This window comes from Mirounga angustirostris, unplaced genomic scaffold, assembly GCF_029215605.1.
Source record: "Mirounga angustirostris isolate CCGP_5_RB_7025 unplaced genomic scaffold, mMirAng1.0.hap1 SCAF_8, whole genome shotgun sequence".
Classification (NCBI taxonomy): Eukaryota; Metazoa; Chordata; class Mammalia; order Carnivora; family Phocidae; genus Mirounga; species Mirounga angustirostris.
This window is the reverse complement of record NW_026991716.1, coordinates 100,145,717-100,171,915: the sequence shown is the minus strand read 5'-3', so window position 1 is coordinate 100,171,915 and position 26,199 is coordinate 100,145,717. Positions and strand designations below refer to the sequence as shown.

General features: G+C 36.4%; 1 protein-coding gene and 2 pseudogenes across 1 annotated transcript in view; 2 read left to right on the top strand and 1 right to left on the bottom strand.

The window, feature by feature from the left end:
* FRK (fyn related Src family tyrosine kinase) overlaps window positions 1-26,199 on the top strand; it is a 102,541-nt gene that overhangs the window by 7,469 nt on the left and 68,873 nt on the right. The gene's annotated exons all lie outside the window — the stretch shown is intronic.
* Window positions 14,877-14,966, top strand: LOC123842663 (small nucleolar RNA U3; annotated as a pseudogene).
* LOC135365691 (small nucleolar RNA U3) lies at window positions 20,176-20,269 on the bottom strand (annotated as a pseudogene).

Here is a 26,199-nt window from a genome sequence, read left to right as displayed (position 1 = left end):
TTCTCCCACTCCCCTGCACCCATTTTGCCCAACTCCCATCCTCCTCCCCTCTGACAACCATCAGTTTGTTCTCTGTATTATTAGGTCTGATTCTGCTTTTTGTTTATTCATTTGTTTTTTGTTTTTTTTTAATGAGTGAAATCATATGGTATTTGTCTTTCTTAGCCTGACTTATTTCACTTAGCATAATACCCTCAAGATCCATGCATGTTGTCTCAAATGGCATGATCTCATCTTTTTTATGATTTCATAATGTTTCAGATACCCCACATCTTCCTTATCTGTTCATCTATTGATGGACACTTAGGTTGCTTCCATATTTTGGTTATTGTAAATAATGCTGTAATAAACATAGAAGTGCATATGTCTTTATAAATTGAGGTTTTCATTTTATTTGGGTAAGTACCCATTAGTAGAATTTTTTGATCATGTAATATTTTTGTTTTTAATTTTTTGAGGAACTTCCATACTATTTTCCACAGTGGCTGTACCAAAGGCATCAGTATATTCACAAACCAATCTGACATATCTACTTTGAGTAGCTTAAATCACTAGAAAATCACCTACAGGCAAGTCATCCTGTAATTGTTCTTTTTCCAGATCATTTATTTCTTTCCCTTTGTGATAGTTTTCAAGGAAGACTAAGTGCATATATGTGGAAAATGAAAATAAGGCATTGTTTTAGAAACTAAGTAAAATAGAGATTTCCATATATAAGTAAAATATATCATAAGAATAATATAGCTGTTATCAAAATAAATGTTTCAGATAAATCCAACATAAGAATTTTAAGACAAATAATTTAGTTAGAAAAATGTCTTATTAAGTGACTGTATTACCTATAGAATTATGATGTATTCTCTTCTAATCCCTTGATGTAAAATAATAAATATGGTGCTAAAATACTTAATTTATAAAACATTACATCGCAGATATTATATGGTTGGTTGTTCATATTAATATAACTATTATGCTTATGTTAACATAACTGTGTTTCTTTTAATTTGTTATATAATGAATTTTATGTAAGTTGTCACCATTTTCAAGAAAAATGATAATTAACCGCTAAATTAAAATAAATTTTAGGGCACCTGGGTGGCTTAGTCGGTTAAGCATCTGCCTTCGGCTCCGGTCATGATCCCAGGGTCTTGGGATCGAGTCCCACATCAGGCTCCCTGCTCGGCTGGGAGCTTGCTTGTCCCTCTGCTCCCCGCTCATGCTCTCTCTCGCTATCTCTGTCTCTCTCTCTCAAATAAATAAATAAAATCTTTAAAATAAAATAAAATAAATTTTATAAGAATAATGGCAAAGTCATAGAAGAGAGGAAAAGAGGAACCAACTAAACTGCACTAAAATCACAGTTAAGGGTCATCTGGGTGGCTCTCTTGGTTAAGCATCAGACTCGTGATTTTGGCTCAGGTCATAATCGGAGATCGAGTCCCCTGTTGGGCTCTTGCTGGATGTGGAGTCTGCTTAAGATTCTCTTTCTCCCACTCCCTCTGCCCCTCCCCTTCCCTCCTCCTCTCTAAAAAAAAAAAAAAAAAAAAAAAAAATCACAGTTAAAGTGTAAGTGTAATTAATAGCAGTTTAAAGTAGTTGCTGAATAGTAAAATTTGATTACATGTATCTCAAGATATCTTTGAGAAGCAGTGAAATGACACCCCAAGAAAGAGTTGTTTTGCATGGCATATTGCAATTGAAACTTTCAAAGTATTGGGGCACTTGGGTGGCTCAGTCGTTAAGCATCCATCTTCAGCTCAGGTCATGATACCAGGGTCCTGGGATTGAGCCCCCCATTGAGACCCACATCAGGCTCCCTGCTCAGCGGGGAGCCTCTTTCTCCCTCTCTTGCTCCCCCTGTGCCGGAGTCCAGCTCCAGCCGGGGTGGGTCTCTCGTAGGAAAGGACGGCGTCGGCGAATGAGGAGACACAGACACAGGATCAGGCTGCAAGCATCTCCTCCTGACAGCCTCGGAGGAACTTTATTTATATGTTAGGATATTTTTGTTTTTCCAAATCTTAGATCATTTTCTGGATTACAGCCATAGCCTTCTTTCATTTTTCCTTTGTAATGATTAACATGACCTTTATTGATTTCTGCTTATTGGCTTTTGCTAAAACTAAAAAACAGTAGGCAAAGAGAAAGGTGCTAGACATAGCGTGACTGTCTTGTTATTTTGTTCTATAGAAACTAATTCTTCGTGGAATTAGTTTCATTATGATTGCTTAGATAGGCGTAACTAAGATGAGTAATCACTTTATCATGAAACCACAGAAATATTCCCACAATTATAAAGATTGCCATAAACAAAATGAAAGAGAAGAGCAGGAGCCAGCTGTGGAGTCTCCTGTTTTCAGGATCATCCCCCATACTTGGACTTCGTCAAACAGCATGAGTAGCTTGGCTCGCGCCACCCCTGCTTGTGTTCTCTGTCAAATAAATAAATAAAATCTTTTAAAAAAAAAAAAAGAAAGAAAATGGACAACCACCAAAAAACCCAACTCTTTCTCTAGTAAGAGTATTGATTTTTTTTTCAGGTTTTCAACAAATTACTAATGATGAAAAAAATTTTATATAAAAAAATAAAATGAATACTATAAAAATTTTTCATATGAGTGAATTAACTTATAAGCTACTGTGCTTCAGTCCTCCAGATTAGAGCCTAAATTCCAACTTAATCAGATTCATTTTTTGAAAGATAAAATATTCTATTGGTTTTTTTCTAATTTGTTTTTGTTCAGATGAATTTATTTGAATGCTGAGTTTGCTTCTGTAGATACATCCTGGTGTTATTTTTCATGAATAAAGGTCAAACATCTCACCAAACTGACATTTCCAAAGTAGACACAATCTTCTGTACGATAAAGTAGAACTAACTTTTGTTCGGCAACTATTAGGTCCTGTCTACTAGGTCTTGAGATTCCCAAGAGAAAAACAAACAAGGTTTTGCCTCAGTTAACTCTGCCTGATTATCAACTCAGAAAATTCCCTTTGGACTTCCCAACTCTCAGTACTGTAGTGAGGTAACACCATATCATGAATAAGAATCAGAGCAACCTTTGGGTTCTTGCTGGATATTTTAACTAGGTCAAAATGTTAGTGGCATAGAATTTTAATGGAAATATAATGCTAATTGCCTTTTTTTTTTAAATGTGTTTAAGAACACAGGCTGGGTGACCAGATGATCTAAATTTGAGTCTGGCTCTGTCATGGCTTAGCTGTGTGAACTTGCGCAAATTATTTGACCCCTCTGCCTAAGTTTCTTATATGTAAAATAGGAATAAAAATGACACCTATTTCATAGGGTCATTATGTGACATAAATGAGATTATTTGTGTGAAAAGCGCACATCACAGAGAACTTCACATATAGTAAGGGCTTCATAAATGTTACCTATTACTGGGTTGCATGGCTCCCCATTTACTTATACTTAAATGAATCATACTTTGTGCATCTCCACTCTAACCTCAGCTCACAATATTTTTTCCCTGAAATGGGTTTCACATGCTGAGTGTCTTTTAGTCTTTTTTCCATACTCTCCCTCACTGAGGTCTTGGGCTTCACATGAGCAGGCTGTCTTGCCTACAAACCTCTCCCTCCTCTTTTCCTGACTACTGCTCACTCATATTCAGTATCACCCTGTTTGTTCCTCTCTCCCTGAAGCCTTTCTTGACTTTCTGGACTACGTGAGGTGTACCTGCTTAGAGCCTTTAACATCATTCATCATCATTGCTTATCTATTATCAGAAACTATAAGCTCTGGGTGTGGGAGGCGGAGAGAGGAGCCATTGCCTTGGGCCCCAGAGCTTAGTGTGGTGCCTAAATAGTAAGCACCCCTAAATATTGTTTGGGTAAATGAATAATTACACGAATGTTTACTTATCTACAAATCTCAGATCTTTTGAAGAGCAGCTGACAAAACTACCTTTTTTTTTTTTTTTAACAGTTCTTCTCTGAGTTGCTTTTTTACCTACCAGAAATATCTAATGAGTTTCTAAAGGCATAGGGCATTTTGCATTCTTTTCTCAATGAATTGTTCATGTCTTAATTTTTGGTTAGACTCATAGTCATAATAGCATAATTTCTAGAGTCCCAGAAATTTGTGGCTCTAATCCACTCCTGGGGAAATAATACTTAGGGGTCACAGATTGGTTTGAATATCATCCATAATGTAGAATGAGTATCGAGCCAGAAACAGATTGTGAATCTTATTGAAATGGTATTTAAAAATCATATACATACGTACTAAACTATATTGTGGTTATATTTAGAGTAAAGGAATTATTGGCCTGAGCTTTTAAATGGACAGAAAACCAAAACCCATTTACAAAATTAATGTAATGGGGCCAGACTTGTAATTTCAGTTTTTATGCTTAACAGACATAATTTCAAATTATTATGTATATGAAATATTTTTCAGATTGTGCATGCTGAAAGTTTGATGCTTTTACTGAATATTAATAGATTTTCACTGTCACATTCTAAAACATTACCAAACACAATAATTATATGTTCTTTTTACTAGTTTTCTTACTAATTAGCTGCTAATTTCTCTGTAGCATTTTCTGACTCCCATTTTTAATGGGAGTTCTTAACACTTATTAGCACTGGAAAGATTGGACCAGTTTTTCTGGGGGAAGGTAGTTATGCAGATTGATTGTATTTTAGACCTCCTTATGGCTGTTTTCCTGAAGCCTGCAACTTTAGTATTAGTTTATGTGGATTTTTTTGAAGATTAACGTAACAAGAATTTTGCTAAACTATATAGTTGCAAATGTAGATCATGTGATCTGTATTATACACCTTCATGCTTATTTAATTAATTTCAGATGCCATATAGACTGTCCCTTGTGTATGATCTTTTTGTCATGAGGTCATTTTTTTCTACAAAGTTTTTCAATTAGTTTTTTTCCTATTTAAAAATTGATTTAATTTTAGTGTTAGATTCTTAAATGTTTTTATTTGTCTTCTTTTTTATTCATATGCATATTTTGTAGGCCTTTAAATTCAGACTAAATTTCTCAATTAGAGATTTTTTTCATGAATTTTGTGCCTTTTGAAGGGTAAAATGGGAATGCAATTCAAGAAGTGCTGTAACTAAGAGCTTTTGTAATTCAAGAAATACTATTACTGAGAACTTTTAGAATTTATATTAGCTATCTATTTTGAAAGGCATTTAGAATCTCATATCAAAATAAATATTTCCATTAACACACATGTTGCCTACCACAGTGGCAGCGTGATTCAGAAGAATCCCATATGGTTCCTGTGAAAGGCCAGTATTGTTGGTAGATATAAAGTCACTCTGATGCTATTCCAATCTCACATATATCTTTTCTTCTATATCTGAATATTAATCAATTATGACATACCAAGATTCTCATTACAGGAGGGGCATCATCCTGTAAGCCCCAGAATTGTGCTGATGGTGAAGTCCCTTCTAAGAAGTCCCCTCTGGAGGGTGCTTGTGTTATGTTTATGAAGTAGGATTTAGGACACTTTCTCCAAAATCTCCTCAGCATTTCTAGTCATTGAGAAAGATAGAGTCTATGGGATTCATGTATCCATTCAGTAAGCATTTTGTGTATATTTACTTTATTAAAGGCACTGTTTTTTGATAGTGGGAGATACCAAAATGAACAAGACAGTGCTTCTTCTTCTCAGAGAATTCTAACAATCTCTGGAGGTAAGACAAATAAACCAAGACTGTATGTCAGTGCTTGTCAGCCAAAGACCACCAGGAATATACCTGTGCTGGTTTATTACTCAGTGTGGGGAAGGAGAACACAGCATGGACAACAGTGGACCATCTCAGTAAGAGCATGTTAGAAAGAATGCATAATAGAATTTGGGGGTATAATTTTGGGAAGGGTTGAAAGAAGCAAGGCTTCGCTCTAGATTGACTACTGTCAGGAAGTGGGGATAACTGTATGATCGGGTATTTTAATAAATTTTGTTGAGAAGGAGGAAGACTAGTTCAAGATTAAGGCTGTAATTGATAAAGAAACAACAGTCACTCATGTTAGCCAAGATAAGCGGATGTTTGGTCATTTTTGTGGTTAGACAATGTCTATGTCTTTGTGGGTATTCAGATGTGATTCAGAGTGATCTGATCTTGTGTTGGACTTGCTCATCGTGGTCCCAGAGTGGCCTCATCTGATGATGTTAATGTTCTCTGAGGTTGCTTATGTTCAACGGGAGAACACCAAGGCCTACTCATAGCACAAGGGTAGTCCTTGGATGTCAGGGGCTGTTTTTCTCAGCTAGCATAAGACAGATGCTGATAAATGCCATAAGAGTAGCACAAACTCATGTGGCATGCACTTAAAAAAATTATTATTTAGTGAATGAATGAAGACACAAATACATGGATCAGTCCTGGTTTGGGAAAAATCATACCTTTCTTTCAGGGTTCAACTCATAAGACCCTTTTTTTTTTTTTTTTAAAGATTTTATTTATTTATTTGACAGAGAGAGACACAGCGAGAGAGGGAACATAAGCAGGGGGAGTGGGGGAGGGAGAAGCAGGCTTCCCGCCGAGCAGGGAGCCCGATGTGGGACTCGATCCCAGGATCCCGGGATCATGACCTGAGCCGAAGGCAGATGCTTAATGACTGAGCCACCCAGGCGCCCATAAGACCCTTTTCTAAGAAGGTTTTTCTCACCTTCACTGGAAAAATTCATAATTTGTTCTTCCTATGACTTTGTATTTCTTGTTAATAGAGTGATGGATATAAAGATGGAATTTTGAATTTTGAAGGCATTCACACAGAGGTGTTATAGATGTCACAAGAATAAGCATTGCAGACTATTGTAGACTTCACAAGGATTATAAGAACAATAGAGTGTTAGTCTAAGAAATAGGAGAAGGGGCCAAAGATCACCTCTTTAGAAATGCCCATATTTTAGGTGAGTAAGTGCAGTGTGTAGATCACAGTAATGGCCCCGTTGGTTCACATCTCCTTGCATCCACACACACTACAGACTCTCAGTTTGGCCAACGGACTTGTTTTGGCCGATGGAACAATAGTACATGTGACAAATACAGAGATTGAAAAGTGCTTGCATCTTGGGACTTGCTTTCTTACTGTTCTTGGAATTTTGCAAGTACCATGAGAAAAAACCAAGCAAACCCCCTGGAGGATGATACTGTGTGAAGAGAGGTCTTATTTGTCCCAGCTGACTTTCCAGCTGACCGGAGACTCATGGTCAAGCCCAGCTAAGATCAACAGAGCCCATCCCAAATCACTCACCTCTAGATTCATGAGTTAACTAAATAGTTGTTTTGAAGCAAAACCTAACTAATACAAGGAAGAAGAAGAAGAGCCACCGAAAGAAACAGTGAAGAATTCATGAAAGTAGAACAAAAACAAATAGCATGTTTTTCAAAATAAGAAGATAGAATGTCAAGAAGGAGATTTTTGGGTCAAATGCTAAAGAAAGATTGGAGTAATGAGAAAGAGATAAAAACTACTCAAATTTCTTGGAGATTACTGATGGCACTAAAAAGCAGTTTCATAAAATAATTATGGGTGATTTCATGAGGTGAAGAGAGTTTAATGAGGAACATTATGCTTCATCTAGGACTCTGCACTGGGAAGGTTAGGCTGGGCTGAGTCATAGGAAAGAATATTGTATGATAGGGCTCTGCACATGGGACTTGGATTCGTCCTGACACTCAGCTAAGGGAAAGCAAAATCAAAAGAGGCAGTTGGAACCCAGCTGAACAGAGCATGCACTGTCCTAAGGACTATGTCTGTTTGGTTTCAGTTCTCACACTCTGTAGGGCATCAAAGTTGGTAGCTTTTCAACATCCTCTGGTGGGTTGGGATATTTAGCATTTGGTGGTTGGGGTAGAGCGAGAGTAGGTTGAGGGTTCATTTTTAGCATGGTCAGTTTGGCCTTCCCAAAATTGTTTGAAAAATCAATGAGTTTTCTCTTTGGTGCTATACTTCCAAGTTTTGGGGTCATGTGGGAAGATTGAACTCAGTCATTTAACAGCTCCTTAAGAATACTTCAGTACTTAATTATATACCTTGCATCTACATTTTTATTTTTATTTTATTAAAAACATTTTTTTTTGCATCTACACATTTAGAAATTATTTTCTGTGGTATTGTAGTAGTACTATTTTACAAAATAAAAAGAATGCACTCAGATTCCATCTCTTGCACTAATGTTGTATATACAAACACAATATATGGTCCTCTTTGTGTTTTCCTAGAAGACAGATGAGGAGTGGGTTAGGTAAGCCTTGACTATCTTCTATTGTATACTACAGTTATAGAATATTCCTCTGTTTAGCTTTAGGCTATTATAATACAGTGAGTACAGCGATATTTCAGATAAAAGCAATACAAAAGTGACTCAATATCTTGTATATGTATTATGCAATAGCTTATAGGAAAACAGGCAGATACTGGTTTTGCTGCTGAATCACTTTGAACTCTGTGCTCTTATCAAAAGCCTAACTTAAGGAAGCAGTAGTTTAACAAAATGGAAAATCATGCTGTTGATTTAGTAGGTCCTGGTAAAGTGGTAGAAAGCAAAATAGTTTCATGATAATTAGTGAAGATCAAAAAATCCCAACAGATAATTTTTCACTTATGATAATTTTGGTGCTTAATGAAACTCCTGATAGCTTTTACTTATTTTTATTATTTTTTAAAGATTTTATTTATTTATTTGACAGAGAGAGAGAGCAAGAGCAGGAACCCAAACAGGGGGAGTGGGAGAAGGAGAAGCAGGCTTCTGGCCGAGCAGGGAGCGGGATGTGGGGCTCCATCCCAGGACCCTGGGATCATGACCTGAGCTGAAGGCAGATGCTTAGCTGACTGAACCACCCAGGCGCCTCTCCTGATAGCTTTTAAAGCATAATTGCCCATTTTTCCAAAATTTTAATATAATAAAATATTCTAGTTTATCAATGGCTTTAAAAAACCTTATTTTTTGAAAACGTTTCATAACTACAAAATAATATGTGCAAGTTTATGGTAAATTTTAAAGCATAATGATTAATAAACATCCATATAACCAGCTAGTCCATGATCTAGACTACTACTAATAATGGGCCTATGAATTCCTCCCCTGCCCCATCCCCAGAGTAAAACCTTTTTCCTAGCAAATGTTGATTGTGCAACTCAGTTTCTAATAGCAAAAGACTAGAATTACTCCAAATGCCCATTAATAGGAGGGGATAGTTTGTGGTTTATTTATTCAATGGAGTATTATACAATAGCAAAAATGATGAATTGAGTGGTATGCAACAGCATGGATGAATTTTGGAAACCTAATGTCGAGTGAAAAGAAGATTTCAAGAGATTGCATATAATATGATTTTATTTTATAAATTCTACAAATAAGGGAAACCAAATAACATATTGTTTGGGTAGGCATACATGTTAGTAAACTATAAAATAAAGTGAAGGAATGATAAACAGTAGCTATCTGATTTACTCATCTGAGTATTGTAAATTCTGTACTTCTGTAGAACACTTAAAGAAATGATTAGAAGTCACTTGTGTCATGAGAAATAAAGGGTAGCAAATGTACTGGCCAAAAGGTCACATACAAATATTGTGATTGAACATATAGAGTTCATGATTTTACCTTCCTCATAAAATTACTTTCACTGAATTATCCTTTAATATCACCCTCCTAACATACATAAGAAAGATAGAAAAACATACAGCTTTTGCAATTTTTGTTGTCATTATCCACTATGACTTTTAAGATGCCCTTCCTCCAAATTTCAATGACAAGAATCCTTAACCTGTAAACCATGGACTCCTAGAGGCTCCAGAGATAGGCTTGAGATGGTCCACGAATCCTCTGAAACTGCATGTCAAATTTGTGTGATGTAGATTTGTGCCTTTTTTAGGATACGGGGTTATAGGTTTTATGATATTCTAAAAGGAACCGTGCTAAAAAAAAAAAAAGTGTAGGAAACTGTATTACAAATTGGCACAGGCAAAGTTTGTTTCTCTTGAAAAATTATTTACTTCCGTATAGCAGATAATAAGAATTTTATTACACATTGCTTTTTTTTTTTTTTTTTTTTTAAATTCTTAGGTACTAGGAAGCTCAGAGACCAGTTGAATGCTTGTTCATGATAACCATTTTTTTGAACTTAAGTCTGGCTTATTTTCTTCCTTCTCTCTTCTTTTTTTTGAATTCTTTTTTTGTTCTTGTTTTATAGAACAAATACTGAATTTGATAGGGGTCTGTTATATAACCTACTTTAATACATAAATAATATCATTCTAGACATGTTTTACATTTTAAAACCTTAAATTAGAAAGAAAAGGGTAATTTTGTATCTTTATATACTAATTAAAGAATACATTTTTAAATTGTCTTTCTAAGCTTGATTGAGGGGCTAATTCTAAGGCAAACATGACAAGTTGTTGGATAGAATACAATTAATGATTGTTGGTCAAAACCCAACCTCACCACTCCCTTACATTTCTCCCAATTTTTTTCCGAGCTTCCAACACTGGTTGGTGCTGTCTCCCCTGCCTCTTGCCTCATTTGTTCCCTTCTCAGTTTCAATCAGGCATACATCTTTGTTTGCTGGAGAATTCGACACAACCTCCCCGGGCTTCCTCCTTGTTCCTGGGATTGCAGGCAGTGTATGTTCGTACACGGGCCGGATTCATTCTGCAGACTGAGGCTGGAAAGTGCTGTCAGTGGGGGCTTCGACCCTGTGTGAAACCCACGTGCATCTGAAGAGAAACGCAGGAGGAACAAAGAGAAGGATTGGAACAAAGGGAAGGAGGGGCGTCAGTGGTTTAAAATGTGGGAAAAAGGTCAGATGGATTTTTAATAAACATCAGAAAAGAAGATGTAAGGAACAAACAGAAGTTACCATAAGCAAAAATAAAAGAATATAATGCTGGTGTTTAACTAAATGAAAGGAAGTGAAACTGTGTGAGAAAGTGGGATAAGAGATTGATGAGCAGGTAGATAATTAGCGGGGCATGGTTTGCGGTTGAGGGAAGACTAGATAAGGATGCCTTGCTAAGAATGGAAATAAGTCGGACAAATACGGGCGTATAGGGAAATTCGTGATTCTAGGCTTATGTTATTTTAACCGTGTTTAAAAAATTATCCCTGGGCTTTTACATTTCTTTACATAAACATTTATACTAAGGAGACTATAACAAGATACAGTTTTTCATCTCAGGCTTTACTTTTGGGGCCACAGTGAAAAAAAGAAAATGCTGATTATTGTCGATGAAAGTGAGTTAAATCCTTTTCTTCTTCTTTCTACCTTCTTTTTACCATCCAGTAATATATTACACTTTAGTGTAGATTATCTTTCACAGAGTAAAAAGAAAACAACCCACAAAAATGCACACATCGACAGTGAAACCAAGTAAGTGACTTCTGGAACCTGAAAAAGAATTGACCTCCTACACTGTATGCAAATTGGGTTAAAGCAACTTAATAGTGATGTAAGAAGTCTTTCACATTAGCTAATGGAAAAATGGTCCGTATAGGCAAGGTGGTAAAACAAAAGACTTTTGTAGGGAATTAGAGGAAGTTAATAGCCTTGCTTAGCTCCCAGTGATTAAGAAAGTCTCACAAAGAAAGTACTGACACATTTGGGTGTGTTACATTCTCCCTTAGGGAAACCTGAAGGCTTTGTTATTTGTTGATTTAATGGTTTAAAGAAATGCTATGTTAGTAATAATAATAACAACTCTTTTTTTCTGATGACATGTTCACATGCAGAATATGAAATTGCTTTTTGAGGAGTTAAAAGAATAAACAGGTGAACGTATACTGAGGAAGTCTTCCATAAGCTTCTGCATGGTTCCAATGATGACTTTTCCTAGGACAGAGCACACTTACTTTGGTCACCTTATTTATACATTCACATTTATAGTTAAGTAGACTGATAGTTATCTTGGAAGGCTGTTTCATTTATTAAATGGACAAAGTACAATTAAAAAAAAATCTTTTTCAAAGGAGTATTTTCAGTTTATTTGAATTTTGACAGTAATTTAACAAAAGCTAATCTTCTTCAAATGCAAAGAAGAAATGCCTACCAGGCATCTTTGCTCAGTGGTTCTGGGAATATAAAATATGTCAATAAGCATTTTGATTTAACATTCTAACTGCATTGTCATACCTGACGGAGATCACTGTACATACTGGGTGATTTAGTTTAGTACAGTGGGTATTATGAGAAAAATGATCCCAACTTCTTTTTCAAACCTATGTTTTTATGCATTTGAACATATTTTAGCAACTTTTGGTTGCTATAATTTTGTGCCATTGTAAAGAAGTAAGAGTATAAGTAATGAATGGTTTAGTTTGATCCAGCAGAAAGTAAGTTTATTTGCTGAGGGCAACGCAAGGAATTGGCAAAGTTCACTGCATTCCTGGAGCTTACCTTATCTAATGGGATCTCAGCCACTGCTGAAAGAGGGGGGAAACTATCCCTATTACTCGAGGATTTGTCATGGAAAGAGGCTTTGTCCAAGCACAGAAGGAAACTTTGTTATTTCTTCTTAAATTGCTGATCTATTTTTAGAAACCAAGTATTTGTTCAGACAAACTTATTAAAAAAGAGCAGATAGATCTACTGCATGTTCCTTTTCTATCCAGACACTTTTTCAAGAATGGAAAACTGAAATGGAATTATATTTAATGAAACTTAGAGGTAATGACCCTTGAGAAAGAGAGCCAGAAAAAAGGAAAGAAAATAGTTGAAATGAGGACAAGATGAAGGAGACTAAGGATAGGAATGAGGGAGGAGAAAACAATACTTAAATTTCTATTACAAAGGACAGTAACAAATGTCAAAGATCACTGTGAATGTTCTTCTCCACTGTAAATAGAAACCATAGAAACAGACATTCACCTGCTCACTATTTATTCATGAATAGTTGTTGGCAACACAAAAACTCAGTACTTGTTAGCTTAGCCACCAATATTGGAAACAATAATCAGTATAGTGGAGAATTAAGGAAGACATTTAATAGTAATTCTACTAAAAGGTCAATGAGTCGGCAAGTTTGATTTTAAGGAGTAGCTACATGAATTATATGATAATTTTCCTTGTTTCTTCCTTTCTTTGATTCAGGCATTTGTTACATTTAATCCAAATTTATTGGCTATCATGCACGGTAGTTTGCTGATCAAACATGTTACTAGATTATAACTCTGAAACAGGCTTTTCAATCAATATTATTAGGTAGAAGGTTTCTGAAAGTATGTTTTTGCTGGATGTGTAGGAATGAGTAATGACTGTGATCATATTGGAAAAGAATAAAAACTTCAGCAAGTTTAGAATGGGCCTGATTCTTAAGCTTGCTGGCGGTTCAACTGAAATTGAATAATGGGTCTTGATTTCTTATAAAAATTACTGACCTCTCTTAAATTCACCACTACAATTTAAATTCTAGTTGGTAAAGAATTAAATGATTTTTCAACTAATTTCATCTTGGAAAGCTATGTAGTGGCAAACAAGATCAACATTCTTAACTCTTAAATTCCTCTTAATTCCTCTTCCCGCCTGGCTACTGCACATTAATCTCTTCTGTACGGCATACCTTTGAAAACGTTGCCTATACTTGGGTCTCTTTTTTTCTTTTCTCTCTCTCTCTTATTTTTAATTTTTTTACAGACGTATAGAAAACAGTATCAGCACCCCACCCCCCATGTCTCCTCACTCAGCTTTAACAATTACCAACACATGGCAATTTTATCTCATCCTCATATTCCTTCTTCCTACCCTTACTCCCACCCCACCACTGGGTTGTTTTGAAGCAAATCCTAGACATCCTGTAATTCTTTCTGTAAATTCTTTTTGTAGGCATCTGTAAACAACATGAAATACTCTTAAACATAATTATAATAATCACTCCTAAGAAATTTTTAAAAATTCCTAATATCATCAAATATTCAGTCACTGAGAAACTTCCCAAAGTCTTATTAACCTTTTTTGATACTTTGTTTGAATGTAAATTTTTGTGGATTTCTTTTATGGTTTGTTTGTGAATCCAAATAACATCCATATGTTACAGTTGGGTAATTTGTCTCGTTTAAATCTCTTTTAACATGGATCCCTCCACTCTATTTCCTTGAAATTTATTTCCTTTGTCTGTAGAGTTCCCCACATCTGAATTTTGCCGGCTGATTATCTCTTGAGCTGACTGCAATTAGACTTTTACTCTTACCACTCTGGGAACCTGCTCATTTGACCTTGGTGATCAAAGGTCACCAAGAAAACTCCACATTGTAAAATCCATTGGTCAGTTCTTAGTCTTCTTTTTAATTATTTTATTAACACTAACACACTTGATAACTCCACTAGCCTTAATAAACTTCCTTTAATTGATCTCTCATCTGGTTTCCTCCTATATCTCCAACTGAGACATTTTTGCTTGGTTCCTCTCTTCTCCCTGACCACTAAATGTCATAGTACCCAGTCCTTTAACTTTTCTCCTCTTCCCCGTCTGCCCTTACTTTCTTGGTCATCTCCTTCAATCTGAGACACATGTGTTCAATGATCTACTTAAAATCTCTTTATCTACATGGAATGCTCCAAATTCCAGCTATTTCTACCTCTTCCAAGACTGAGCTCCTGAATCTACACCATAAAGCCTTCCCCTTCTTTGTCAATAGCAACTAGACCTCCACTTGCTTAAGCCAAGTATCTTGGACTCACCGTGACTCCCATTTTTATTTCATACCTCACTTCCAGTCAATCAGCACATCATTTTGCCTCTACTTGGGGCATATATCCACAAGTCAACCATCTCTGACAGGTCTTGCTACCATCTAGTCCAACCCACCTTAATCTTTCAATCTGGCTTTGTGTGATACTCTCCTAACTGGCCTTTCTGATTTGACTATTGCCCTAAAAGACTATACTTTCAGGGGTCATTTCTGTAGTCTGTGACTGTTGCCCTAAATATAGTCTATGCTCAATCCAACAGGCAGAGTGACTCTGTTTAAATGACAGAATATTAAAATTACTTCTCTGCTCAAAATTCTCCAGCAGCTTCCTATGTCATTGAGAGGGATCCCCTATTTCCACTATTACCTTTCTTTCTGACTCCATTCCTCATCTGTCTCTCCTTGGCTTCTACTTCTGCCACAGGACTTTTTTAGTATTTCCACTTAGCCCTTGGAATTAAAAAGTAGCCTTTTAATTAACTAGTGATGATGTTTCATCTGTGTTTGGCATTTCAAACTCATTCTCATTAGTACGTGGTAGACTGTGTGCCGTTGCATGGTCTTGAGAACACAGTCTTTCTTGCTCAAGGATGTTAAGTGTAAGAAGGGAAAATCTGGGACTTGAACAAAATAGTCTCTTGTACTTCTAATAACATCAACAAAAGTCTGTATTATTAATAGACAGATATCTAGACTTCAGTTCTAGACATTTCAAAATCCTTGACATTGAATTTATTTTTCTCTTATTTATATCTTTAATGAAGAATTTTTCTTAATGAATTCAGTACAATATATGCACATCTAAAAATAGTTCTAAACACAAAAAAATTATGAATCAATTCTGTGTTGAAAATTACCCTCTGCAGCTCAAATATGTTTCCCCCTCCCCTAAGAAATTAAACACAGACATGAAATATAAATGAATATATGTTTGCTGTAATGCTACTTGACATTTAAGTGGTAATTAACAGGATTTCTAATATTAACCAACATTAATTAACAATGTAATGTGCTTAAACATGGAATGTAATAACAATGACGAGTAGATTAGGTATGTTCATCAATATACCTCATGCTTATTAATGATTTCTTGTTGAATGCCACATTATTAAACAAGTTTATTATGCCTGCCATCATGAATTTTGAGTTTTCTCTTTTATTCGTTCTGTAGATATTACTTCTTTAAGATATGGTGGTGTTAGGGACAAGCTCCATGGACTGAGTCAGCAGGATTGAGACAGGAACAGCCTTAGTTGGGAGAAGCCCATTGGGTATGGTTCTGGGAGAAGTAAAGCTGCCATCTGGCTCTGATTTGGTTATGTTAGGTTTGTTTTTTTTTTTTTCCAAAATGGACGTAAGTTCACTTTTCTCTGACTGTGGGCACTAATAAAGGCTTACTATAAAATGTTTCAGACAATACTGAAAAATGTGAAGAAAAATTTCCTCTCATCTGAACATCCAGAGATAGTAACTGTCCACATTTTTGATGTGTATCATCTTTTAGAAATTCTTCCTTTGTTCCATATCAGTCTTTTAGGAATTCTCTCTCCTTTCCTTTCTCCATATCTCTATATATGTATGTATATATCTCTAAATAAACCCACTTGCTACATTACATCTCCCCTTAACCACTACAGCTAAATGCGATTTTCCTCTTCTCAGAAATTCTCTTGAGTATTTTTGGCACTTAATCATATGTTGCCTGACGCTGCTAATCTTGAATATTATTAAAAACATTTGCCAAGTGATATACATATATAACAAATATAAAAATATAAAAATATTTTCTAAGTTTTCTTATGCATATGTCCTCTGTATAAAAGTAATCAGTGTATATATTCTGCTTTTTCACTTCTGTGCATTTTAAGGTACTATAGAGTCTTATTAGTTTTTCAAATTTCTGTAATATTCTTGTCAGTGAATGCACCATAATTTATTTAACCCTTCTCTTAATAGTTAGCACTTAGGTTTTCTTCCATTTTTAATTAAAAAAAATTTTTTTTAAAGATTTTATTTATTTATTTGACAGAGACAGACACAGCGAAAGAGGGAACACAAGCAGGGGGAGTGGAAGAGGGAGAAGCAGGCTTCCTGCCGAGCAGGGAGCCCGATGGGGGCCTTGATCCCAGGACCCTGGGATCATGACCTGAGCCGAAGGCAGATGCTTAACCGACTGAGCCACCCAGGCGCCCCCATTTTTAATTTTTTAAAAAGATTTTATCTATTTGAGAGAGAGCACAAAAGGGGGGTGGTGGGAGGGCGGGAAGGGCAGACAGAGAAGGAGAAGTAGGCTCTCTGCTCAGCAGGGAGCCTGACGCCCGGGGTTCAACCCCGAGATCATGACCTGAGCCGAAGGCAGACACTTAACTGACTGAGCCACCCAGGCGCCCCCCATTTTTAAGTTTTATAAGTGTTGTGAATAGCATAGCAACGAATATCTTTCTACGTAAAGATTTGCCATGTTTTGTATCATTTCTTTAGGATAGATTCCCAGAATCTAAATTACAGAGCCAAAGGTAATGAATAGTTCTTAGGCTCTTAATGCTTACTGCCAAATTTCTTTCAAACGGATTCAAAAGGATTCCACTGACAGTATGGAATGCTTACATTCTCATAAAACCATAGTCAGTACACAGTATCATCATTATTTTTTCTAGTGACTGGAAATCCAATTTTTAAAAAATTTTTTCTATACTAACAAACTTGAACTTTTTCCATATGTTCTTTTACTAATTATATTTTCCTCATGAATAAAAATTGGATCTCTTTTGCTTTCCCTTAACATTATGTATGGGCTCTGTCAGAGGAAAACGTTGATTCAGTCTGTTCATTTGCTAGGGCTCTGCGACAAAGTACCTCCAAGTGGGTGGCTTAAACCACAGAAATGTATTATCTCACAGTTCTCCAGGCTGTAAGTTTGAGATCAAGGTGTTGGCAGGTTGGTTCCTTCTGAGAGTTATGAGGGAGAATATGTTTTGCCCCTCTCCTAGCTTCTGGTGGCTTGCTGGCAGTCTTTGGTTTGACTTGTAGAATCTTCACCCCCATCTCTACCTTCATATTCACGTGGTATGTGTGTGTATCTGAGTCTCCAAATTTTCACTTCTTATAAAAACAATAGTCATATTGGACTAGGGGCCCATTCTGCTCCATATGACCTCTACTAACTACATCTGAAATGACCCTATTTGCAAGTAAGGTCATATTCTGAGGTACAGGCACTTAGGACTTCAACATATGAAATTGAAGGGGACATGATTCAACTCACAACATTCAGTAATTCACTTATCAATATATTTATTGATAGTATTTATTGATAATTTAGGCAAGAACATTTATGTAGTGATTCCTGCAATGTTAAGCCTCATGCTAATCACTGGAAATAGAGAAGAAAGATACATATCTTGTCCTCTGGGAGCTGGAAGTTTCGATGTGGACCCTACAACTCTGTTTTTTTTTTTAAAGATTTTATTTATTTATTCATGAGAGACAGAGAGAGGCAGAGGCAGAGGGAGAAGCAGGCTCCCCAAGGAGCAAGGAGCCCGATGCGGGACTCGATCCCAGGACCCTGGGATCATGACCTGAGCCGAAGGCAGATGGTTAAGCACCCAGGTGCCCCATACAACTCTGTTTGACTGACTCTGCTCCAGCTACACTGGTCTCCTCCATGATTCAGGACACATCGGTCACATGCCTTCCTCTGGGACTTTGCACTTTCCTTCTCCTCTGCCTGAAATATTCTTCCACTGAATGTCCATGGGGCCTGCTCCTTCCCCTCCTTCAATTCTCTGCTCAAATGTCACCAGCTCTGTGGGGCCTTCTCTGACTGTCCTATTTGAAGTGGTGACACCACACATCTTGCGAGACCTATTTCTCTTTCCTGCATTTACCTTCTCAAAATTTCTTATCACTTTCTAAGATTATAGTCTACAATTTACTTATTTATTTAGTTTATTGTTTGCCTTTTTAGTAGAATACAACTGACTTAAAGACAGGGATTTTTGTCTGTTTTTTCACTACTGTATTCCAAGGACCATGTTCAATCAATATGCAATGAATGAATGAAGAGAGAACTATGATCCAATGGATTAGGAGATACTACAGTGTTAAGCTTTTACTATTTAATTACATTTTTTATATTTTATTATTATTAAGACTTCATTTTTTAGAGCAGTTTTAGATTCATAGCAAAATTAAGGGGTAGGTATAGGGATTCATATATATTCCCTGTCCTCACACATGCATAGCCTTCTCTGTTACCAAAATTCCCCACCAGAGTGCTACATTTGTTACAACTGATGAACCTATATTGACACATCATAATCACCCAAAGTCCGTAGTTCACATTAATGTTTACTTCTTGTGTTGCACATTTTATGGGTATGGATAAATGTATAATGTCACATACTCATTATTATGATATGCACAGTATTTTCATTGCCTAATACTTCTCTGTTCTCCACCTATTTATCCTTCTCCCCACCTCTCCACCCCATCAACCAATGATCTTTTTTTTTTTTTTAAAGATTTATTTATTTGACAGAGAGAGACACAGCGAGAGAGGGACACAAGCAGGGGGAGTGGGAAAGGGAGAAGCAGGCTTCCCGCCGAGCAGGGAGCCCAATGCGGGGCTCAATCCCAGGACCCTGAGATCATGACCTGAGCTGAAGGCAGATGCTTAACGACTGAGCCACCCAGGCACCCCTACCAATGATCTTTTTATTGTCTCTGTATTTTTGTCTTTTCCAGAATGTCATAGAATTGGAAGAATATCGTATCAAGCCTTTTCAGATTGGCTTATTTCACTAAGCAATAGGCATTTAAGTTTCCTCCATGTCTTTTATAGCTTAATAGCACCTTCTTTCCTTCCTTCCTTCCTTCCTTCCCCTTCCTTTCCCTTCCTTTTCTTTTTTTCTTCCTTCCTTCCTTCCTTTCTTTCTTCCTTCCTTTCTTTCTTTCTTTTTCTTTCTTTCTTTCTTTCTTTCTTTCTTTCTTTCTTTCTTTCTTTCTTTCTTTCTTTCTTTCTTTCTTTCTTTCTCTCTCTCTCTCTCTCTTTCTTTCTCTTTCTTTCTTTCTTTCTTTCTTTCTTTCTTTCTTTCTTTCTTTCTTTCTTTCTTTCTTCCTTCCTTCCTTCCTTCCTTCCTTCCTTCCTTCCTTCCTTCCTTCCTTCTTTCTTTCTTTCTTTCTTTCTTTCTTTCTTTCTTTCTTTCAGCACTGAATAATATTCCATTGTCTGGATATACCACTGTTTATCCAACTACTGAAGGATATCTTGGTTGCTTACAAGTTTTGACAGTTATGAACAAGGCTGCTATAAACGTTCATGTGCAGGTTTCTGTGTAGACATAAATTTTCAACCCCAAAGAGTGTGATTGCTGGGTTGTATGATAAGAGTATGTTTAGTTTTGTAAGATACCGCCAAGCTGTCTCCCAAAGTGGCTGTACCATGTGCGTTCCCACTCTCAGTGAATGAGAGTTCCTGCTGCTTCAGATCCTTGTCAGCATTTTACTGTTTCTAGTGTTCCAGATTTTGGCCACTCTAGTAACAAACTATAGAAATGATCCCTGAAAGTATAGTCTTCAGATTTTGGCCATTCTAATAGGTGTGTAAGTGGTATCTCATTACTTAAATTGTACTTCCCTGATGACATTTGATGAGAAGAATTCTTTTCATATGCTTATTTGCCATCTGTACATAATCTTTGGTGAGGTATCTGTTAAGATCTTGGCACCAATTTTTAATCGTTTGTTTTCTTATTTTTGAGTTTCAAGAGTTTTTTTTAAATACATTTTAGGTAGCCGTCCTTTAGCAGATGTATTTTGTGCAAATTTTTTCTCCCAATGTGTGGTTTATCTTCTCATTCTCTTCACAGTGTCTTCCACAGGGAAATTTTTAATTTTAATGAAGTTCAGCTTATCAATTGTTTTTTTTTTCATGAATCATGTATTTGGTATTACACCTTAAAAGTCATCACCATACCAAAGTCATATAGGTTTTTTTTCCCCATGTTATCTTTTTTTTTTTTTTTAAGATTTTATTTATTTATTCGACAGAGAGAGAGACAGCGAGAGCAGGAACACAAGCAGGGGGAGTGGGAGAGGGAGAAGCAGGCTTCCCGCAGAGCAGGGAGCCCAATGCGGGGCTCGATCCCAGGACACTGGGATCATGACCTGAGCTGAAGGCAGACGCTTAACGACTGAGCCACCCAGGCGCCCCTCCCCTGTGTTATCTTCTAGGTCTTTCCATGAACATGGAATATTTCTCCATTTATTTAGTTCTTCTTTGATTTCATTCATGAGGGTTTTGTAGTTTTCTTCATGTAGATCTTGTACATATTTTGTTAGATTTATACCTAGGTACTTCATTTTTTGGAGCACTAATGAAAGTAATAGTATCATAGTTAAGGTTTTAAGTTCACTATTTCTTTATTTTATAACTATTTATTGAGCACCTATTTAGATAGTACATGTGTAGTCATGACCAATACCTAATTCAATTTTTTTTTTTATTCTCTCTTTCCCTTAAGAATAATTCTCCTAAGTCATGAATTTACCTCTGAGTATTGCTTTTAGGGATCTGGGAAAGTACCCAATGTTCTATTGCATTAAGGAAGTACCAGGCACTGCATGAGTTATTTACATTAATTATTCATCAGTCCTGCAGAACAACTCTATAAGGGAGGCACTCTTATCTTCAATTTGTAGACAAGGAAGCTGAGAAGTAGCAAGTCTAAGGGCTGGAGCAAATCCAGATATCTTAGTCAGCCCTTTCACTCTCTGTGCATTCTTCTGTTTGGCATGATTCTCCTAGAAATAAAAATACTCTGCTATTATATTCTTAATGTCCTCTTTAACCTGACTTTTCTTAGGAAAGCTTTAGTTTCCAGTTATTTTTAATTTTTGTTGTTTGTTTTAGCTTAACTCAGTAATTCCAGGTCTTAATTTCTGACCATCTCAAAAAGTAGTATGTAAATTCCTACTCTTACATTTATTGAATTTCTTAGTGGCCTACCATGATCTGTTTTTATTTGTGAGCCACACACCTTCCGTAAGAAGGTATCATCCAGATGTGTGTGGTACAGGGTTGGTTCTCCCTGCCTCATCGTAGTTTAGAGTATGAGATGATAATGAGCCAGCCACTCCACAGTACAGCCCCTCTCAAAGAATTTCTCTTAAGTGCCAAGGTGGGGAAGGACAGATGGAAGAGAGAATGATCCCTCAGGTGTCCCACAAAATGCTGTTTCTTTTGGTGTGGTAAGCCCAGCCACTCTGGGACTGCTGGCTTTCTCAGATGGTGCTGTCTGTGGATTCTCTTCATTCAGAATACCCATGTCATTCATTGTTGTTCAAGCGACGTGTGGCTGGAATGGCTCTGTGCCTTAGCTGACCATCTTCTTGTGACATAATGTTGCACCATTCTTGCCTTCAACACTTCTTATGAATATCATAATGATTTTCAATGTTCCTTCTCTGGGCTGGCTGGCTCCTCCCTTGAGCCCTGATCTTCTCTCTCAACAGCCCTTTTGGTCAGTGTTTGTAACAATCCTGCCCCTCTACTCCTGTACTTTAGCATTTAAAAAACCTTCAAAGTTCTAGTTCCATCCTCAAGTTTTCTCCTAATATCTTTAACCTTAATCTTTTTAATCATATTATTTTTTTTTCTACTTTAAGCCATTGAAAGTTTTTATAACTGAATCGATTGTAGACCTGTAATACTGGATTAAAAACCTCCCATTTTCCCTTCTAATTTTAAATAGTTCTTTCTTTATGTTATTCTGATTTATCCTATTTTTATATAGTAACATATCTTAAGGTGTAATTATGACTTCTCAATTATAATGACCTTTGTCTTTTCTATGTTAATATTTTTTTTCTAGATTAAAACAAATTAAATTGATAAATTTTTATCTAACATTTTACTGTTTTCATTTCTGTGTCTACCTTTGGTGCCTCAAATAATAGACAGTTAGATTTGTTCTTTTAAACCAGTCTTAAATTCTATGACTTGATGGGCCATTTTGGCTGCTTATAGTCATTATATAATATCCATTTGCTTATATAATATTTATTATTTAAGTATTATTATCTATCATCCTATCTGACATGTTAAAAATTATACCTCCTTGTCTGTTTTCTATCGAGGGTCTTTATTTGGGACTGTTTTTGTTTTTCACTTTGCTAGTATGATGGAAGGATATTCTTTCATCTTAAAGTGTAAGCATGTTTGAACACTGCTAGATGATTTAAATATGTTCTTTCTTTGGTCGCAATCACCATGTGAAGTAGTTAGTAATTACCTTCAACACATTTAACAGTTTGGATGGTCCATGGTTAACTCTTCAAGGCCTGATTCTATCTCTGTGGGAGCACATGATTCTGCGTAATGCAAACAGCATGGCCAATGTTCAAAACTTTCTGCCATTTCTTAAGAACTCCTTACCATCTCTTTCCTACTCCATACCCTATTTCTTGCCCCATTTTGACACATTTTTCTCTGGTTTCTCCAGGTCCCAAGTCATGGCATCATCATTCACTTTTATGCTGCATTTCCTTCCTTCTGGCAAATCATTTGTGACAGTTACCTCTCTAATAACTCATCTTTTGGCTTCTCAAAACCTTTTCTTTCCTGATTACTCTTATGGGAAGAACAGCCAGCTCTCTCTAACTTGAATCTCAAAGAACTTAGCTTCTTGAAGGACACCTTATTCACATACCTGACATTTTTTCATCAATAAAAATAAATCTAATATCAGTCTGTCTGTTTATCTATCTGTCTTATCTTTCACATTCTTATAGTACCTGTTATTTGATCTACTTTGGCCCTTCTAATTGTTCCTATTATGCTTTGGCCATGGATGTAGGGACTACTTAAAAACAACAACAACAACAAATTTCTGGGCACTGTAACTCAAGAATTACTGTAGGCTCATTTCTTCTTCGGTCACTTAGAATTTCCTTATAATCAGTATGTCTTGCTTATCATCTCATTGAATTTGAACACTTTACCAGAAAACTAGGGCACAGGGATTGGTGCCCTGTGACTTTTTCTCTACCATCTTTCTAGAAGTGGATATTTATCTCCTCTCTGTTCCTTTTCTTTTTTTACTTTGCCAATATGTTATTTTTGCTTGCTATTCAAATTCCATTCCTTGAGGTTAGCAGGCACTCAGTTACAACTAATATTTGATTACTTTTAAATATGACACAATTGACATTTTGGCATCTGGTGCCATGGTAATTTGTAATTGCTACAACCATTAACGCCTGCAGCATAGATAAAATAGACCTAATTTCTTCTTTCTAGCTCTTTTATTTCTCAAACAGGAAAGCACACTGAAACATAATCAAGTGGGATAACTGAGTCGGCTCTGAGTTTTAGAAGAGTGAGCGATTTGTAGACATTAGTGCCTTTTTAAAAATTAAACTTTTAATTATGAGATAATGGTAGATTCATGTGCATTTTGATAGAAATAATACAGAAAGATTTGGTATGCCCTTTACCGCCTTTTGCCTAATGATAACATCTTTTAAAACTATAGTGCAATATCAAACCAAGATATTGATAGTCAAGATACAGGTAGTTCTATTAGCATGAGGATCTCCCTTTTTACTTTTTTTCCTTTTTACTCTTTTATAGTCAACCGCCACCCTGCTTCCCACCACCCCACCACCCCGACCCTCCCTTCAGTCCTGGTCCTGACCCCTGACAACTACTGATCTCCATTTCTTTAATTATTTTTCAAGAATGTTAATAAGTGGATTCAGACATTTTGAGATTGGCTTTTTTCCCCACTCAGTATAATTCCATGGCAATTCATTCAAGTTGTGTGTGTATCAGTATGTTCCTTTTTATTGCTACTGCTATGTATTTATTGCATGGAATAGTATTCCACAGTATGGAGTACACAATTTGTTTAACCATTTACCCATTGAAGGGCATCTGAGTGATTTCCATATTTTTGGCTATTACAAATAAAGCTTCTGTGAACTTTCTTATACACGCTTTTGTGCCAGTGTAAGTTTTCATTTCTCTGGGATGAATTTCCAAGAGTGCAATGGATTTGTTTTTCTCCTGTTGAGTCTTGAGAGTTCTTTATTTATTCTAGACACCAGTCCCATGTATGTGGTTTCCAGATACTTCACATATTTTCTCTCAGCCCGGAGATTGCTTTTTTATCCTCTTAATAGGATCTTTCACAGAGCACAAGTTTTTAATTTTGCCAATGTTCAATTTGTCATGTTTTCCTATGATGAATCATACTTTTGGTGAAAAGTTTAGATCTCTCTGCCTGGCTCTAGATCCTGAAGATTTGCTCTGTGTTTTTTATAACAGTGGGTTTTACTTAGAGAATTGCTTGCTGCACTCTTCTCAGCTGAAATCAGTAGTCTTGATTCCAAAGTTTAAAACTCTAAATGAATACATGGATGAATTAGCCATAGCATATATAGCTGGGATCTTTAAAAAGTATATTTGATGGCACCAGTGTTACAAAGAAACACAAAGTGCCGCTTCTGTACGTACTGTCATGAAAGAAGGCAGAGCATGGGAAGATAGGACTCCTGTTCTATGTGCCTTATAGAGTTATTGGCAGATTTCTAGAATGAGGGGAATCCAATAGAAATGTCAGGGAGGAAACTGAGGCCAGAGGTCAGGCAACATGTGAAACACACTCATTTACAGTGAATAAATGGTATACTTTGGAGTCAAGTATAAACAGAACTGTAGCCTGTTCTCCTAAGAGTGTTTACCATCCTGGATTATGGAACCAATGGTAGATGACTCATACTATTAACAGAGAATTATAACACACAAAGTTTGGTAATAGGTAAGGCCATTGTTGGGAAATAGTCAATGACTAAGAAAAATATAACCACATACCTTGGGTATTTGGGTCTTCTAATAAGTCTGGTTTTTTTAAAGGTCAAAATTATAAGGGTACGGTTTCAAGCTTTATTATTTCTAGAAAGGGTTTTCTTACTTAGAAAGTTTATGATCCATGTGTAAGTGCATGGTGACTTCACAATTAGTGGTAGGAGTTTCTTTTTAGAAGTGAAATTTAGGGGCACCTGGGTGGCTCAATTAAGTATCCGACTCTTGATTTTGGCTCAGGTCATGATCTCAGGGTTGTGAGACTGAGCCCCACATCAGGTTCCACATTGAGCATGGAGTCTCCTTGAGATTCTCTCTCTCCCTCTGCTCCTCCCCCTACCCCCCACTCACACTCTCTCTCAAATAAATAAATAAATAAATAAAATCTTTTAAAAGAACACTGAAATTTAAAATAACTTTTTACAGGGTGCCTCAGTGGCTCAGTCCGTTAAGCGTCTGCCTTCAGCTCAGGTCATGATCCCAGGGTCCTGGGATTGAGTCCCACATTGGGCTCCCTGCTCAGTGGGGAGTCTGCTTCTCCTTCTCCCCTTGCTTCTCCCCCCTGCTCATGCTCTCTCTCTCTCTGTCAAATAAATAAATAAAATATTAAAAAAAATAAAATAACTTTTTACAGTTAAATA